At 44.3% G+C, this 17469-nt stretch overlaps 1 protein-coding gene and 1 long non-coding RNA gene across 2 annotated transcripts in view; both read right to left on the reverse strand.

The window, feature by feature from the left end:
• The window catches only part of SLC24A3 (solute carrier family 24 member 3), a 646438-nt gene that overhangs the window by 258629 nt on the left and 370340 nt on the right, over nucleotides 1-17469 (reverse strand). The gene's annotated exons all lie outside the window — the stretch shown is intronic.
• LOC115465620 lies at nucleotides 1599-16251 on the reverse strand. Its single transcript, XR_003941438.1, has 3 exons — nucleotides 16242-16251; nucleotides 14562-14566; nucleotides 1599-1729 (listed from the first exon to the last, which is right to left on the reverse strand). It is a non-coding gene; the product is annotated as an uncharacterized LOC115465620 (long non-coding RNA).

Genomic DNA, 17469 nt, shown 5'->3' on the forward strand with positions numbered 1-17469 from the left:
GATGTTATTATTTTGCTAATCAATTGATACAACTTCTTTGTATCCAGCTTCTCATCTCCAAATATCAGTGTAAAATATGTTCATTTTGACTGTCTAAAATGCCACTTATTCTTATTTATAGCCCTTCTCCAAATATCCTTATCTTGATCTGTAAGTGTTTTTTACGCCACTTTTTCACTAGTGTCTTACACTTTCTTTTTAAAATAAGGCTTATTTTCGAAAGAGAAAGGCACCCATCTTCTGACACAAATCGACAGATGGGCGTCCTTCTCTCAGGGTCACCCAAATTGGTATAATCGAAAGCCAGGGGCGTGTTGGAGGCGTAGCAAAGGCAGGACTGGAGCGTGCCTAACAGATGGGCGTCCTCGAGTGATAATGGAAAAAAGAAGGGTGTCCCTGACGAGCACTTGGCCGACTTTACTTGGTCCATTTTTTCTTACGACCAAGCCTCAAAAAGGTTCACGAATTGACCAGATGACCACCAGAGAGAATCAGGGATGACCTCCCCTGACTCCCCCAGTGGTCACTAACCACCTCCCACCCTGAAAAAAACTTTAAAAACTTTTTTTGCCAGCCTGAAATGTCATACTCAAGTCCATCACAGTAGTATGCAGGTCCCCGGGGGAGGGGGGGGGAGGGGAGGTATGTGTGTGTCAGCGGAGGCATAGTGAAGGCGTGGACGACCTTCTTTCAAACATTTTGGACGTCCTGCACTGCTCCCCCCCCCCCACAGGGATGGCCAAATTTCAAGGGAGTGGAGTGGAGGAGTGGCCTAGTGGTTAGAGCACTGGTCTTGCAATCCAGAGGTGGCTTGTTCAAATCCCAATGCTGCTAATTGTGATCCAAGATCTAAATAAATAAAGGGGGTGTCAGAGGCATAGCAAAGGCATGGACATCCTTCTCACAGAAACATCCAGGCATGGACATCAAACAGGTGGGAAAATGTGGGATACAAGTGCAATAAATAAAATAAAATATTCTCTCAGAAACACCCACATTTTGGACGTCCTCAACTGCCGTCGCAGGGACAGAGGCATAGCGAAGGACGTCCTTCACCCATACTCTAAAAAAAAGACATCCCTGACCAGCACGTTTTCACCTGGACTTGTATTTTTCTAAGGTTGTAGATGGCAATTTATTTAAGGTTGTAGACGGCTATTATACATGCAGCTTGCCTGCATGTATGAAGCCGTCTTTGGCATGCGCAGAGCAGCCACACATAATGCTTGGCTGCTCTGCACTGGCTTCCCCTCCTTAGGAAGGAAATCGCATGCAAATGAGCTAACATTGAGCAGCTCATTTGCATGCGATTTACTTCATGCATGCCCATTCCTTTCCGAATCGCTAAGGGATCGGTAAGGGAAGGGCTTTTTCCGTGGTTGCCCGGTTGCTGTCCTGGCATGTCAGGGGGACCAGTGCACTATGAATGCTGACTCCTCCCATGACCAAATGAGTTGGATTTGGTCGTTTTTGAGATGGGCGTCCTCGGTTTCCATTATCGCCGAAAACCAGGGACGACCATCTGTAAGGTTGACCATCTCAACATTTATGTCGACCATCTCTAAGATCGACCTAAATGTTGAGATTTGGGCGTCCCTGACTGTATTATCGAAACAAAAGATGTCCGCCCATCTTGTGTCGATAATACGGGTTTCTCCGTCCCTTCTCGGGGACTTCCTGCGAGAATGCTCTCAAGAAAACTTGGGCGCCCTGTTCAATTATGCCCCTCCTTGTCTTTCTTTTAGAAGGGCAATTTCATCTAGAATTTATTTTAGTTACATTTGTACCCGGTGCTTTCCCACTCATGGCAGGCTCAATGCAGCTTACATGGGGCAATGGAGGGTTAAGTGACTTGCCCAGAGTCACAAGGAGATGCCTGTGCCTGAAGTGGGAATTGAACTCAGTTCCTCAGGACCAAAGTCCACCACCGAAACCACTAGGCCACTCCTCCACTCTGATTCCAATCCAGTAAAGAGCAGTCTCCTGTTTTCAACTTTGTCCCATAATTCTTTCTCATCTATTTAGTCATGTGTCAATAATTATACTCCTTACATTGAGGTTTAACCTTATCTACTTCCTGCCAATGTAAGTTAAAGTGCATTATAAAATGGCCTAACCAAGTAAATTGTTCCCATATGCAGTCCAAAATAAACAAACTTTCTGAATTAGTAAATTTAAAGGCAAAGAAATCGAGTTGATGACCTTTAATATCTGTAGGAGTAGATTCTTGCCAACTGAAATCTAATGATTGTAAAAAATCAAGCACCTGTCTAATTTTAATATCAGTTTGATTTTCCAGAAGTAAATTAATGTCACCCAATAGAATTACATTACAATCTACACTAAATCTAGTTACAAAATCTGTAAAATCGACTTGTGCCTGACTCCATTGATTGGGTGGGCATTTGAATAAAGTAATACCCAAATAGTATCTTGTAATGTATTGTCTTGGACTGTGCATGGAAGAATTTCTAAGGAGGAAGATGTATAATGAGAATGAGCATGTACTTTGAAAAAAAAAGACTTATACCACCTCCTTTCTTCATTTCTCTGGTAAGATGACTGAGCTTGTAACCAGTTGGGCATAGATCTTCAAATGGCTGGATCTTCCTGAACTTGAAGCCGTGTTTCTACTATAATAACTAGTCCCAGCTGTTCCCGTTTGATCCAGTCTCTAATAATATCTAATTATTAACTACCAATCTAGCATTTACATAATGGGTTGGAACCAGAACATATACAGCTGTATTAACTTGGACACACTGAACAGCAAATAGGTTACTAGTAGAATGAATGTTTGACACAGGAGGGGTTTCCTGTGTCTATATCTGGAGATAACCTTAATCTTCTAAAGCATATAAAGTGCACAATCTAAATTTCCTGAGAAGCATCTGGTACTATCTTGAATAGGGATTAGCATTAGAATCTGTTGACTAAAACCTGCCTATGCAATACTCTCACTAACAAGTAAGGCAATTATGGTGTAATATAAGAGTTTATCTATAATTGAGTAATCTTATCACAAAAATTAATATAAGAATAAAACTATCTCCTAAATACCCAAAGTTAATGTTTTAAAAAACAAAAACAGTAAAATCACCACATATATAAGAAAATGATTCAGATTACAATATAATTGTCCAGCTCACTGTTGCTATCACAACAGATGCATAATAAATTGATGACAATTAAGAGGGATGAAGTCCAGTGTAGTATTCATTTCGAAAAGCATTAATGTCCAGAACTAACTCATGGGCAAATTTTCTGAACCCATGAAAGAGTTACACACAAAGTTGCACGTCTCACAGTCAATTATAGAATGTGTATCACTCCTTCAAAGTCAGAGAGGACAACTCATGTAGTTATGTCACATTCTCTCCAGCACTGACTTAAGGCAGCTCATCTTACAAAGTAATTGATATCCAACTCTATGTTCTGTCTGCTGTGTGTTGGGTTTTGCCTCAATCTTTGACTCTTAGAATACACCCAGCCAGTTGGTTCTTCAGCATATCTACAATAGATATGCAAGATATAGAATGCCCTTTTTCCATTAAATTCAAATGTATTTCATGCATGCCAATCCTGAAATCAGAGTGGCTGGGTGTGTCCTGAGGGCTGGTTTGAGAACAACTGCTTAGAGGCAGGCCCTTCAAAGGAGAGTCACTGTGGCACTCTAGACCCCTTCCACTCCCTTCTCTCCAGTCCTGCTGTGGGCACCAAAATCTTAAATCTGGCCCTGTTCAGACCTCATGGGTATCAAAGTACTAGAAGATGGTGATATGGAAAATTTCACACAAAGGACACTCTACCAATGTGTGTTAACATCAATTGTTAATATACATTAATTCATTGACGTTAGTAACATACAAATGAGTTTTGCATTGATTTTACCACTGGCATTCCCACTGGGTTTGATGGACAGGGCAAAGGGAAGATACTGGTGTTTGAAATTAATTGTAATACTGAAAGTAAGAAGGGAATACACTTAGGGGTCCTTTTACTAAGGTGTGCTGAAAAATTGCCTGTGCTAGTTTTGGACATGTGCAGATCCAATTTTCAGCGTGCCTGTAAAAAATGTCTTTTTAAATTTTTGTCCGAAAATGGAAATGCGGCAAAATAAAAATTGGCACGCGTCCATTTTGGGTATGAGACCTTACTGCCACCCATTCACTTAGCAGTAAGGTCTCACGCGTGAACTAAGCGGTAAGGTCTCATGCATTAACCAGGCAGTAATCGTCAGCATGTACACTGCTGATTACCGCCCGGTTAGTGCATGTTCAAAAATTTAAAAATATTTTTGGACGCGCATAGCGGATGCGCGTAAAAAACAATTACCGCCCGGGCCACATGCTAGCTGTGTGGTAGTACCAAATTGATGCGCATTGTGCATGAGTAGGCGCAAACGTGGCTTGGTAAGAGGCCCCCGTAGAATCTTGCAGTGTAACCTGGTATTGTCAGATTGGAGGATCTGCATAAACGCCAGCAGCAAGGATATATGTTAATACCCATACAGTGAAGCCTGAAAAGTGTAATTCAAAGCTATTGGGCTAGGGATTTATATAAGGCAGAACACTATTGAACTTAGAGGAAAACAATCTGGTATCATCAATAAAACTAAGAAATGGCAGAATCCCATGCTCCAGACTTTTGATAAGAGGAAGCTGTGCTAGGGAAGAGCAGGGAATGTATTTAACACCACTTTGGCCAAGTTGACTGACTGCCAGCCTGACAGACTGACACCCTGCACAATGGAATTCCAGAACATGATAAAATCCAAATAAGAGAGGGGGAGACCATACTCTTCTGCTCTCTCTCTCTCTCTCTGTACCACAATTTGCTTCCTTCAGTATACTCTCCCCTCCAAAAAACTTCCTCTCTACCCAGTTTCTTATCCTATACTTTCTTTCCCCATTACATACTCTGCCCCAAACCCATCTAAATTCAAATTTTTTTATTGCTCTGAATGATCTTCCTCAATGTCAATGTGGAGATAGCGGTGTCCAAAGTCTTAACTCTTTCTGTTGAAGTGATCCGTGTTGAATCTGATTGAAGGGGTAGGATGCATTAAATGAGTTAACATTTGATAGTCTCTTCTCCCATAGTCCACATCATAAAATGTCATCAATATACTGGTAATATTTGAAGGGTTTTATCTGAAATGTATTAAAAATGTATCTTCCAGTTCTGCCATGAAACAGTTGGTATTTTGTGGTGCCATCCTAGTGTCCATGATCTACAGATTCTGAAGGAAAGCTGATAGCAGACGTTGCCTCTGCTGACAGGTAAGTAGGACTTAAAGGGGGGAATTCTATGTATGATGCCAAACGTCAGGCGCTATTTCCATGCCAAATTTTCAGCGCAGAAAAGCATTCTAATATTTGCAAGGTGCCAAAACAGGGCAGAAATGGTAGTTCCACCTGAAAACACAGTTACGTGTCCATTAATAGAATACCACCTACTGTAAGTGTTTTTATGTAGATCTGCAAAGAGGGCATGGCCATGAGAGGGGCATGGGTGGGTCAAAGGCATTCCCTTAAAATGCATGTAGTATTATTGAATAGTGCAGATCCATGCCCAACTTGCATGCCGAAATTTACACCTAGGGCCCCTTTTACCAAGCTGTGGCAAAAGGGGGCCGGCACTGGCATCGGTGCATGTTTCACAAGGCCCTCTTTTACTGCAGCTGGTAAAAGGGAAGGTCTCGCTTTCCTGCAGGAAACGGTTGGGTGGCAAGTAAAGCAATTGCCGCACGACCATTTCGGGAGGGAGCCCTTATCACCACCCATTGAGGTGGCGGTAAGGGCTCCCGCGCTAACCCAGCGGTAACCGGGAAGTGCGCAGCACTGCCTGATTACCGCCGGGTACAGTCTGGTGCTACAAAAACAATCGGGGTAGGAAGTACTGCCGGGCTGCTGCGGTAGCCTGGCGGAACTTCTGTTATACCGCCGCTTAGTAAAAGGAGCCCCTAGTTTCAGTTGGTATAACTCCTCTACCCGCAAATCCCAGCACTAAGTGCTATTCTATAAAGGGCGCTAATCCCAGAATGCCCATTACAGAATACCGTTCAGCAACAAATTTTGAGCACCATTTACTGAATCCAGCCCAAAATATGCTTTCACAGAGAGAAAAAGGTTGTTTAAGTTTGAAAAGAGAGAGCAAGATTGCTTGATTCTGAGCACGTGCATGTTTTTGAAAAGCATGAGTACCTGTTCTAAAAAAATGGAGCCAGTGGCTATCCTATTTGAAGGTTCCAGGCAATATTTTATGAACAATTTTACTTCAAGGGTAATATTTCATAAAGACAGTTAAAGCTGACTGCTTATATGTTTCAATGATTTGTCTCTTAAAATCCAATAATAATGTCTGTCCATAGCAGATTGAATGTCGCCCATAGCTTTGGGAAGAATACTGTACTTTAACAACATAAATGTTTTGCTTATGATCCCTCTGGTAGACGGAGTTAAATGCACATATAAATCAGTGTCTGGCAAAGTCATTGAAGGTTTTGAATGTCTGCAATGTATTCTATGAATTTATTGTGCTTGTGTTATATGTTTGATTTTATGGAAATTTTATGATTGTTATGTGTTGTAAACTTCATTGGATGGTATTTATCAGTTGTGTGGAATATAATGGAATGAATAAACAAATCTTGCAGTGTTTGCTACACTATTTGCATTAATACATTCATTTTCCACAACTGTGTATTTCTGAATGAATTCTGGGTATCTTTGTAAAACAAATACATGCATTAATTCACTTGCAATAAGCTCAAAATGAATCCTGTCAGTGTTTCAAGGACATCACATGAAAAATGGATGTCACACTCATTTGAAGGCAAGATAAACGGGCACTGTCATAAAAATTATGGGCTGGATGTGTGGTTAAAGACAGAAAGAACAGCATTGGTAAGAACCATTCAGGGTCACAGAGCTAGGACCTTAATGTGTTAACAACACATTGCTGCAAAGATTCAAAGCATTAATAAAGAAAGCAGACATGCCTCTTCATTTCAGTGTCAGGAAGAGTGTTGCAAACTATAGGAGTAGATATTCAAAGTGATTTAAAAGGCTAGAAACGGATTCTGGCTGTTTAAATTGCTTGTTCGGAGCTAACTGGGCATATTCAGTGACAATTAATCGGACAGTGCCACCGAAAATGCCTGGTTAGGGGGAGATTCTATATATGGCACCTTAATTTTGCATTCCAAAATTCAGGTGCATTCTAAAACTATGGGGCCCTTTTACTAAGGCTCCTATGCGTTTACAACGCGCGTCAAATTGGAACTACTGCCCGGCTACCGTGTGCCCCAGGCGGTAATTCCATTTTTGACACGTGTCCAAAACATGTGGTAGAAATTTTCTACCACGTGGCGCTTACCCGGCAGTAATTGGAAGTACGTACGCTGACAATTACTGACTGGTTAACGTGTGAGACCTTATCGCTAAGTCAATGGGTGGCGGTAAGGTCTCAGGCTGAAAATGGGCGTGCGCCGGTCTTAATTTTGCCGTACTCCATTTTTGGCCACAAAAAAGGCCTTTTTTGCAGGTGTGCTGAAAAATGGACCTGCACGCGTTTAAACACACGCCTACACCAGCACAGGCCATTTTTTAGCACGCCTTAGTAAAAGGGCCCCTATGCGTGTAACTTAATTGGCTCAACAAGCCAATCAGCGTTTTTGAACAGCACTTAACAATCAATAATAAGCACCAATTGACAACAATTGAAAGTTACTCGCACAACTCGGTAAGCGCATTCCATAATGAACTGCACCTAAATGTTGAAGTGCGCAGTTCAAAATATAAGCACACAGTTCAAAAGGGGCGTGTTTATTGTAGACGTTCCAAAATTTACACACGTAGTTACAGAATACGGCCCAGTCCGCCTAAATCTACACGTCAGGATTTATGTCAGGTTTTTTTGGTGTAAATGGGCGTGCACAGATTTAGGCACAATGATATTAACTAAAAATATTCTATATACTGCATATAAATCTTATAGAATACGCTTAGGTGAAACTGAGTTCCGCGCAGATTTTTTAGGCGCCACATATAGAATCTGGCCCTTAGCGCCTAAGCTGGAACTGGCTATTTTGTGGGCAGAGTTGGACCTGGCCAGTTCAGAGCTGATATTCAGCACTTAAGTGGCTAGGATAACTGTCCTATCTTTATGCAGTTTACCATAGCCACTTAAGTGTTGAATATCGCAGTTAAGTCCTATCTTTATGTAGTTCACCATAGCCACTAATGAACATCACAGTTAGCCAGCTACATTTTCACCGCCTGCATATGCCTGGAAATTCAGTGCTGGAGCTGAACCAGCATTGAATTTCCAGGGATAATTCTGGAGGTTGTCAGCAAAACGTTGATTATCTACCCTAAAAAGTCTTTCACACCCCAAACGTCCATGTACCTATTCTGTCCTTTTTTAGTTCCTGCTTGGATTATTGCAGTATTATTTATGAAGAATTACCACATTCAACACTACAGAAATTACAAACACTCCAAAATACAGCCATAAGGCTGTTATGCTGTGCTCATCACAAATCACATTTCACCTCTGTTGCAAAAACATCATTGGCTTCCTGTTGAATATAAAGTTGCTTTGCTTACCTATAAGGCTCTTTAAATTGGTGTTCCCGACTATCTCCATTCCCTACTGCCCTTCAAGGCTCTTTGGTCTATAAATGATCATCGACTGGCTATTTTTCTCCTTCTCTTTCTCTCAACTCCCCAGTTCAGCATCTCACTCCTTTCCTCCCTCCCTCTCCCCCATAGTGTCCGTCTCTCTCCTTATGACATGCTCAAGACCTACTGGTTCCCACCAACTCCGAACTTCCTGTTTTGGAGGGGTCAGAAACCAGCAGGCCTTGAGAATGCGCAAATGCTCAAGGACCCATGCTGGCTGGTCAAAATGTCTTTCTGCAGTGTTGCTGCCCCAGAAGAGGGAGGTAAAAAAGGAAACCCCTTGCAGGGGAGCAAGGAAGGAGGGAGACAATGTTCTCTCTAAGGAGTGAGTTGACATGAGCAAAACGTTTCCATTACATTACCCTGTGAGCACTTCTCACAGATATATACACAGATGTGCACATTCACACACATACATAAAAACTCGCAGGGAGGTTGGAAAGAATTCCATGAGCCATTCGCTGCATGCTTTCCCTATTTGTTTTCCTGTAGTTTAAATATAGCTACTCTCAATTTTACTCAGCTACTGGATGTTTAGAGCAGCTTTACTATCAGTTGCCTCTCCCAGTACTTCTGTTACTGATGGTATTATGCACACTGAATACACTCCAGGGAATGATGTAACAAAAACAAAACAAGACAAAATAATGAACAGCAAAATAATACAACATATTAGTGTTCACAGTATTCTGGAAATATATGCAGGTACTTTAACACTTGGCTCTCAGTCAGCCCTAGCTCCCCAGTCCAGCATCTTCCTGTTGGCCATGTGAACAGTGATGTAATAGAAATCCTGTGGTTACAAAACATACAAATTACTCGGGACCTACAAAGCAATTTTATCATATGATAATAGCAGTAGCTTCCATGAGTCACACTGTTGCAGGAATTGGGATAGGAATTTGTGATGCTTCAGGAGTCAGACAGCACACACCAGAATGAGAGAGAAATCTTCTTTATTTGCCAGCAAACAAAGCAGGACATCAGTTCTAGCTCTCTTCTCCTCTCTTAGCTCTTTGTGTCTTTCTCTCAGCTCTCTGTGTCTTTGTCTCAGCTGCTTCTCTTCTTATGCTGTCTCTCCTGTTGTCTTCCAGCTTTCTTCCTTTCTTCTGAGCTCCTTCTGACGTAAACTGCTTCTGCTCCTACTTAAATAGGGTCCTAAGCCCTCCTCCTAGCCTAGCCCCCTTTACTCCCAATTGGTTTAAGGAATAGATTGGTTACCTTGCCTCAACCAATCATTACTTTTGAAATATCAGTTACATAGGTTTGGTATTCCTCAAACTGACCCAGTCCTACACTTAGCTTATAATTAATCAAGGAGACGAGAGCTAACTAGCCCTGACCTCGTTCACCTATCAGCTTATATATTAAACCAGCCAGAACTGCAGATAAGTCTAACCACATGTTGATCTCCTCAACTGCAGTCTTAAACAGCAGACAAAGAGTAATACAGAATTTAACAGACATTCTACATTTAACTACACAGAGTAAACATATTCTAAATATCAAAAACTTGTAAATACTAATCTATTGCCTCTCTCTAAACAGTATTTCTTCTAAGCATTTTAAACTAATCCTAAACAAACAGCCTGCTATATACCGGCTCATAATAGAATACATGTGTTTGCTTAGCAATCCATCCCTCACAAGGTTGAAAGAAATTCCTGTGTCTGACCTTTCTAACCCAGCCCAGCAAATGTAAATAACTTAAACCAGATAACATTCCTTCACTTGCTAGCAGAACTGAGAATTTAAAATAATATCTGAGCACCTTTAAACAAAATTAACCCTTCATATGATTTCTCAGAATTATTCAATTTCTTTTGCTCACTGCCTCATTCCCCCCTTTGAGACTAAAATCAGCTTATGCAGAGATAAGTCTCACAACTCAGACTCTGGAGATTATAGTGGTCCTAACTAGGAATAACATTTTCTTTCTTCCTAATCTAAAACAAATACAGCAAACTAATTAAGCAGTAATATTTCAACAGTCTGTGCTAATCACAGATTACTCTCATATAATGTTCTCAGTCTTTGAGTTCTTATACCAGTTGGGATAGACCCTCAACTGACAAGGATCAAGCTTTCAAATTCCAAGAAAGCCAGAATCAGGCAAGAAAGAGTCTCAGTATGAAGCCGAAGTTCAGCCGCTCCTGCAGTATGCAGTTGACCCTTCTTTTCAGCTAGTAGATTCTTTGATTCGGGTCAGGCGCAACTTCAATGGCTCCGCTGGATCTCTTTCTGCTCTCCACTGTTTAGGCTCCGTCTGATCCGTGCTGGGCTCAGTCTGGTCAGCAGACTTAATTCGAGACCAATGGACCCATGGAGTTATCCCTGCGACCTTCACAGCTGTAGGGGTAGAAAGCAAAACAGTAAAAGGTCCTTTCCATCGGGGCCCCAAAGGCTGGAGCCTCCAGTCTTTCACCCAAACTCTATCCCCTGGCAGGAAGGAATGTACCTGAGCCTGGAAGGGGACAGGGTTTATTTCTCTCACATAAGACTGAAGCTCAGAAATTATCTTACCCAGGAGGGCTACCTGCTCCTGCACCTGGGCAGACCCTAAAATCCCTATGTCTCCCTTAATTCCCTGTAAAATGGCTGGGGGCTTCCCATACACAATTTCAAAGGGAGAGAGGGCTGTTCCTTTAGTTGGAGTGCATCGGAGACGGAAAAGGGCTAGTGGCAGTGCCTGTGGCCATTTCAATTGGGTTTCCTGACAAATCTTTGCTAGGCTATTTTTCAAGGTTCTGTTTGCCCGCTCAACCTGCCCTGAACTCTGGGGACGATAGGCACAATGCAATTTCCAGGTAATGCGCAAAGCGCGGGACAGGGCCTGAAGTGTAGCTTCAACAAAGGCGGGACCATTATCTGAACCTATGGCAAGAGGCAGTCCATACCTGGGGATGACATCCCTAAGGAGGGCTCGAGCTACTTCTGTGGCTTTCTCAGTGACTGTAGGATATGCTTCCACCCACCCAGAAAAGGTACAGACCATGACTAAGAGGTATCGGAACCTACCACTCCTGGGCATTTCTGTGAAGTCTATAACTAGGGACTCAAAGGGTGTTAGTCCTCTAAACTGAACTCCTGGTGGAATACGGGGTCCCTGACGAGCATTATTCTGGGCACAGAGAGTACATCGGGCAGAGGCAGTGGCAACCAGACTATCCAATCCTTCCAGCACCACTACTCGATTGAGTAGGCGGGCTAGTGCTGTTTTCCCTAAGTGTGATAGGTCATGAGCTTGAGACACTACAGGCCAAGCTAGGTGGCGTGGCACCAGAACTCTGGTATCAGGGAGATGTAACCAGCCATCAGGTCTCCTTACTGCACCTTCTTCTTGAGCCCATTTCTCTTCCATTTGGGTATACATAGGTGTCCATTCTTGCAATCGAATTTGGAACAGGGGGGTCACAGTACTTGCTGGGGGTCCTCGAGCAGCTTCCTTGGCCACCCGATCAGCATGACGGTTCCCTCGGGCCACTGGAGTATCTATTCTTTGGTGTCCCCTGCAATGAATGACAGCTACCTTCTTAGGGGCCCACACAGCCTCTAGCAACTGAAGTATTTCAGGTCCATACTTAACAGGTTGGCCTGCAGCATTTATGAGTCCCTTTTCCTTATACAAAGCTCCATGAGCATGTAGAGTTGTGAAGGCATATTTGGAATCAGTATAAATGTTGGTTACCAGTCCTGCTGCTAACTCCAGAGCTCGTATGAGGGCCACAAGTTCTGCTTTCTGAGCTGAAGTTCCTTGGGGCAGGGCTCTTGCTTCTATCACCTTGTCTTCTGTCACCACAGCATAGCCTGCCAGTCGCTTGGAGTTCTCCACATAACTGCTTCCATCTGTGAAATAAATTACATCTGGGTCCCTCCATGGAACATCTTTAAGATCTGGTCGACTGGAATACACTTCATCCATGGTTTGGATACAGTCATGATCCGGTGGTCCCTCAGATGCTGGCAAAAGAGTGGCGGGATTGAATGTAGCCACTGTTTCCAGGTGTATCCGTGGATTCTCACACAAACTAGCTTGGTACTTAACCATGCGGTTATTTGTAAACCAGTGGTTGCCCTTATACTCCATGAGGGTGAGAACTGCATGGGGGACTTTAACAACCAGTTCTTGCCCCAAGGTCAACTTATCAGCTTCCTGGACCAGTAAGGCTGTTGCTGCAATGGCCCTCATGCAGGCTGGCCATCCTTTAGCCACTCCATCCAGCTGTTTAGACAGGTATGCAACAGGCCTCTGCCAGGATCCCATCATCTGGGTCAGCACACCCAGAGCAACCCCCTGTCTCTCATGGACATACAATGAGAAAGGTTTCTCCACATCAGGAAGGCCTAACGCAGGGGCTTGGAGTAGGGCTTTCTTTATGGCAATGAAGGATTGTTGAGCAGTAGATCCCCATTCAAATGGTTCCTTTTCACCCCCCTTTGTGGCTTGGTATAGGGGTTTCGCCATCAATGCAAAATTTGGAATCCAAATTCTGCAGAATCCGGCTGCTCCCAGAAATTCCCTAACTTCCCTTCTGGACTTGGGTTGGGGAATTGCAGCTACTGCTTGCTTCCTACTAGCATCCAATCTCCGACTTCCCTGGGAAATGCAAAAGCCCAGATACTTCACTTCTGACTGACAAAGTTGGGCCTTTGAGCGTGAGACCTTATAGCCTGCATCCAAGAGTAGCTCCAGCAATTCTCTAGTAGCCTCAAAACACTCTTCCTGGGTCACTGCTGCAATCAGAAGGTCATCTACATACTGAAGTAAAACTCGCCTGGAAGGCTCAGATTTAAAAGTCTTAAGGTCTTGTCCTAGGGCTGTCCCAAAAATAGTGGGGGAATTCTTGAACCCCTGTGGCAGGCGGGTCCATGTATACTGAAGCTTCCTTCCTGTTACTGGGTTTTCCCATTGAAAGGCAAAAAGCAATTGACTGGCGGGGGCCACCCGAATACAAAAGAAGGCATCTTTTATATCTAGTGTTGTGAAATGGGTAGCTCCAGAAGGTATCAATCCTAGCAGGACATATGGATTAGGCACTACAGGGTGTAATGAAATAGTGGATTTGTTAACCACTCGTAAGTCTTGGACTGGCCGGTAATCCTCAGTCCCTGGCTTCTGAACTGGCAATAGTGGCGTATTCCATGGAGACTGGCAAGGTCGAATAATTCCATGGGATAACAGACGATTCAAATGTGCTTGAATCCCTTCCAGAGCCTTTCTGGGAATTGGGTATTGGCGAAGATGGATTGGCCGGGCACTTGGAAGTAAGTCTACATGTACAGGAGGAATATTTCGGGCCAACCCTGGGGAATTATCTTCTGCCCATACCCCACTGACCTGAAAGCTGTCTGCCAGGGGTAGGTCAACTTGGCCCTGCGACTGATGCAGCCGCCATTCTTCTTCAAGAGGGCAACAGAAACTCAGTATACCCTTAGGGCTGGATGTTGGGGGCCGAAAGGAGACTGAAGTCTGGCCATCAGAGTCAAAGGAAATTTGGGCCCTAAGCTTGGACAGCAGGTCTCGACCTAACAAAGGGATTGGACAGTCTGGCATATACAGGAATTCATGAGTGACTATGTGTGAGCCCAATTGGCATCTACGGGTTGTCAGGAAGGGCCTCCGGTTCTGCACCCCGTGGCACCCACCACTCGGACAGTTTTTCCAGACACAGGCGCTAATCGCTCCGTCACAACAGAATGTTCCGCTCCTGTATCAATCATGAATGGAATTGAGCGGCTCCCTATAGTTAACTTGACCATAGGTTCCTGGGAGCCCAGTTTGTAGGAACCCGGTCTGTCCTATTCGTCCCATTCTGCCATCTCGGCTATCCCGATGATGTCAGATTCAGGAGGCTCATATCTTCCCTCTCGAACTCGGCCTCGGCTTCCTCGATCTCCTGGTCCCCTTCTCAGTCCCTGGCGCCTCTGGGGGCATTCATCTTTCCAGTGCCCTCTTTCCTTACAATAGGCACACTGATCCCTCTCCAATCTTGGTCTGGGATTCTCCCCCCTTGGCCGGGATTGATTGAAGGAATCTCGGAGCCTGGCTGGTGGTCCGGGGTCCCACTTTGGCTTCCCATTAGCTAGAGGTCGACCTCGATTAAGAGTGGAATTAGTAATGGCTGCCGCTAAAAGGTCGGCCTTCTTCTGCATCTTCCGGTCAGCCTCTCGGCGCACCTCCTGATCTCTATTAATGAAAACCTTGGTTGCGATCTCAATTAGCTGGGTGGTATTCATCCCTGCGAATCCCTCCTGACGCTGCAACTTCTTCCGGATATCTGGCATACTCTGGGCCACCAATGCGCTATTCACCATTCTCTGGTTTTCTTGGGCTTCAGGGTCAAATGGGGTGTATGTTCTGTAGGCTTCAATTAGTCGCTCTAGAAAGGCCCCAGGGGATTCAGTTGCCCCTTGGAGAATTTCAGAGACCTTTGCCAGATTAATGGGCCTCTTTATGCCTTTCCTCATACCTTCCAGTAAGTCCCGGCAATAGCCAGACAACAGTTCATAGTGCTGCCCATCATTTGGATCCCAATCTGGAGCTGCGCGAGGAAACCGAGCTCTAACCCATCCCTCTGGGTCCTGTATCCCCCCGGGGACACGCTCTCGCGTGATGGCCTCAGCATTTTGCAAAATCTTCCGCCTCTCCTCAGTTGTGAAGAGGGTCAGGAGAAGTTGTTGACAATCAGTCCAGGTTGGGTTATGGGTGGCCATAATGCTAGTCACTAGGTCCACCACCGCCTGAGGCTTTTCAGTATAAGAGGGATAATGCGTCTTCCAATTCAGGAGATCGGTGGTTGTGAAGGGTACATACTGATAGGCCTGTGCCTGTATAACCTGACCCTGATTATTAGGATCCGGTCGAGTGGTAGTTACCTGACGAAGTGGCAGAACTCTCGAGGAGGTGGGAATGGAACCTGAGGTAGAGCTAGGAGCTACCCTCCTATCATGCTCAAAGGTAATTGCAGCAGGTCTAACCCATTCAGTGGAGGTGTGTTGAACCCCTGAGGGATGGGGAGGGGTACTCATAGACTGAGAGGTGGTCACAGGTGAATCAGTCCATTGAAAGGGATGCCGGGCCCCTGATGAGTGGGTAGGGGTATTAGAAGGAGAGGCTGGGCTGTCGGGAGTTGAGGAGTCAGGGAGTGGAACCCAAAACGGGTCTTCAGAGGTTAACAGGAGAGGATTTGGCACAGAAGGGTAGAGGCCAGGTGAAAAGTCCAACCTAGGGTGTGGCAGGTTTGGCACAGGAGGGGAAGAACTATCCGGAGAAGCCTGTGCTGGAGAGGCTTGGGCTGGGCGGCGTGGATCTCTGGGGGTAGCACGGAACCCCAACAATGGGCCATAAGGTGGTGGCTCAAGATCTGAGGGGTCATCAGAGAGTATGGGTTTCTCAGACAGGGTAGGGGCGGAGGCCACCGATTGGGTGGTAGGCTTCCTAGGGCTCTTTCCCTCTTCTAGTTTAGATTTTCTAATCTTTCTTTGAACACGGCCTAACATGAATTTTACTGGGGATCCCATATAAGTTTTCAACCAAGAGGGAGGGTCAGTCACAAGGCTGTCCCAGGAATCTATATAAGGGAGTTGTTCAGAATATTCTGGTCCTCCTACTACTATGCTGTAGACCTTCCGGATTACTTCAATATCTAAGCTGCCACTAGGGGGCCACCCCACTCCCATAGATGGCCACTCAACTTCACACAAGGTTCTTAAAGTACCTGAGCTTAAAGTCTGTCCATAGTCATTAATTAAAAATCCTTTTTTGAAATTTCTAAGCATACAATCTAGGGGGGGTAGCAATTGTTCTAGATGATGTCCCACCCATAATGCTTACAGTTACAACACACAAAGAGGGAAGGAGTTTTTGAGAATGCAGTAAGAGGTCTGCACTCTTCTAACATTCAAGCATCACACATCCCATACAGAAAATCCCACCCAACAATTTCAAATTTCTCAGATACAGATAAGCTCAAGCGTTTCGCTTCTAGTCCCCGCGACTAGAAGGTACTAGGGCCTTTGCTGAGAATTGATCAGATTCTCCTTCCCTCTTTCTTGAGGGGCTGGTTTACAACTTCCTAGCTAGGATTACAATACAAAATACAGAATACATACCCGGCAAATGTTCTCCAGTCAGTTGGGTGCTGGGATTAATGCAGGATTTATCCCACCGCTGCCACCAAGAATTGTTGCAGGAATTGGGATAGGAATTTGTGATGCTTCAGGAGTCAGACAGCACACACCAGAATGAGAGAGAAATCTTCTTTATTTGCCAGCAAACAAAGCAGGACATCAGTTCTAGCTCTCTTCTCCTCTCTTAGCTCTTTGTGTCTTTCTCTCAGCTCTCTGTGTCTTTGTCTCAGCTGCTTCTCTTCTTATGCTGTCTCTCCTGTTGTCTTCCAGCTTTCTTCCTTTCTTCTGAGCTCCTTCTGACGTAAACTGCTTCTGCTCCTACTTAAATAGGGTCCTAAGCCCTCCTCCTAGCCTAGCCCCCTTTACTCCCAATTGGTTTAAGGAATAGATTGGTCACCTTGCCTCAACCAATCATTACTTTTGAAATATCAGTTACATAGGTTTGGTATTCCTCAAACTGACCCAGTCCTACACTTAGCTTATAATTAATCAAGGAGACGAGAGCTAACTAGCCCTGACCTCGTTCACCTATCAGCTTATATATTAAACCAGCCAGAACTGCAGATAAGTCTAACCACATGTTGATCTCCTCAACTGCAGTCTTAAACAGCAGACAAAGAGTAATACAGAATTTAACAGACATTCTACATTT

The sequence above is a fragment of the Microcaecilia unicolor genome, chromosome 3, assembly GCF_901765095.1.
Source record: "Microcaecilia unicolor chromosome 3, aMicUni1.1, whole genome shotgun sequence".
Taxonomy (NCBI): Eukaryota; Metazoa; Chordata; class Amphibia; order Gymnophiona; family Siphonopidae; genus Microcaecilia; species Microcaecilia unicolor.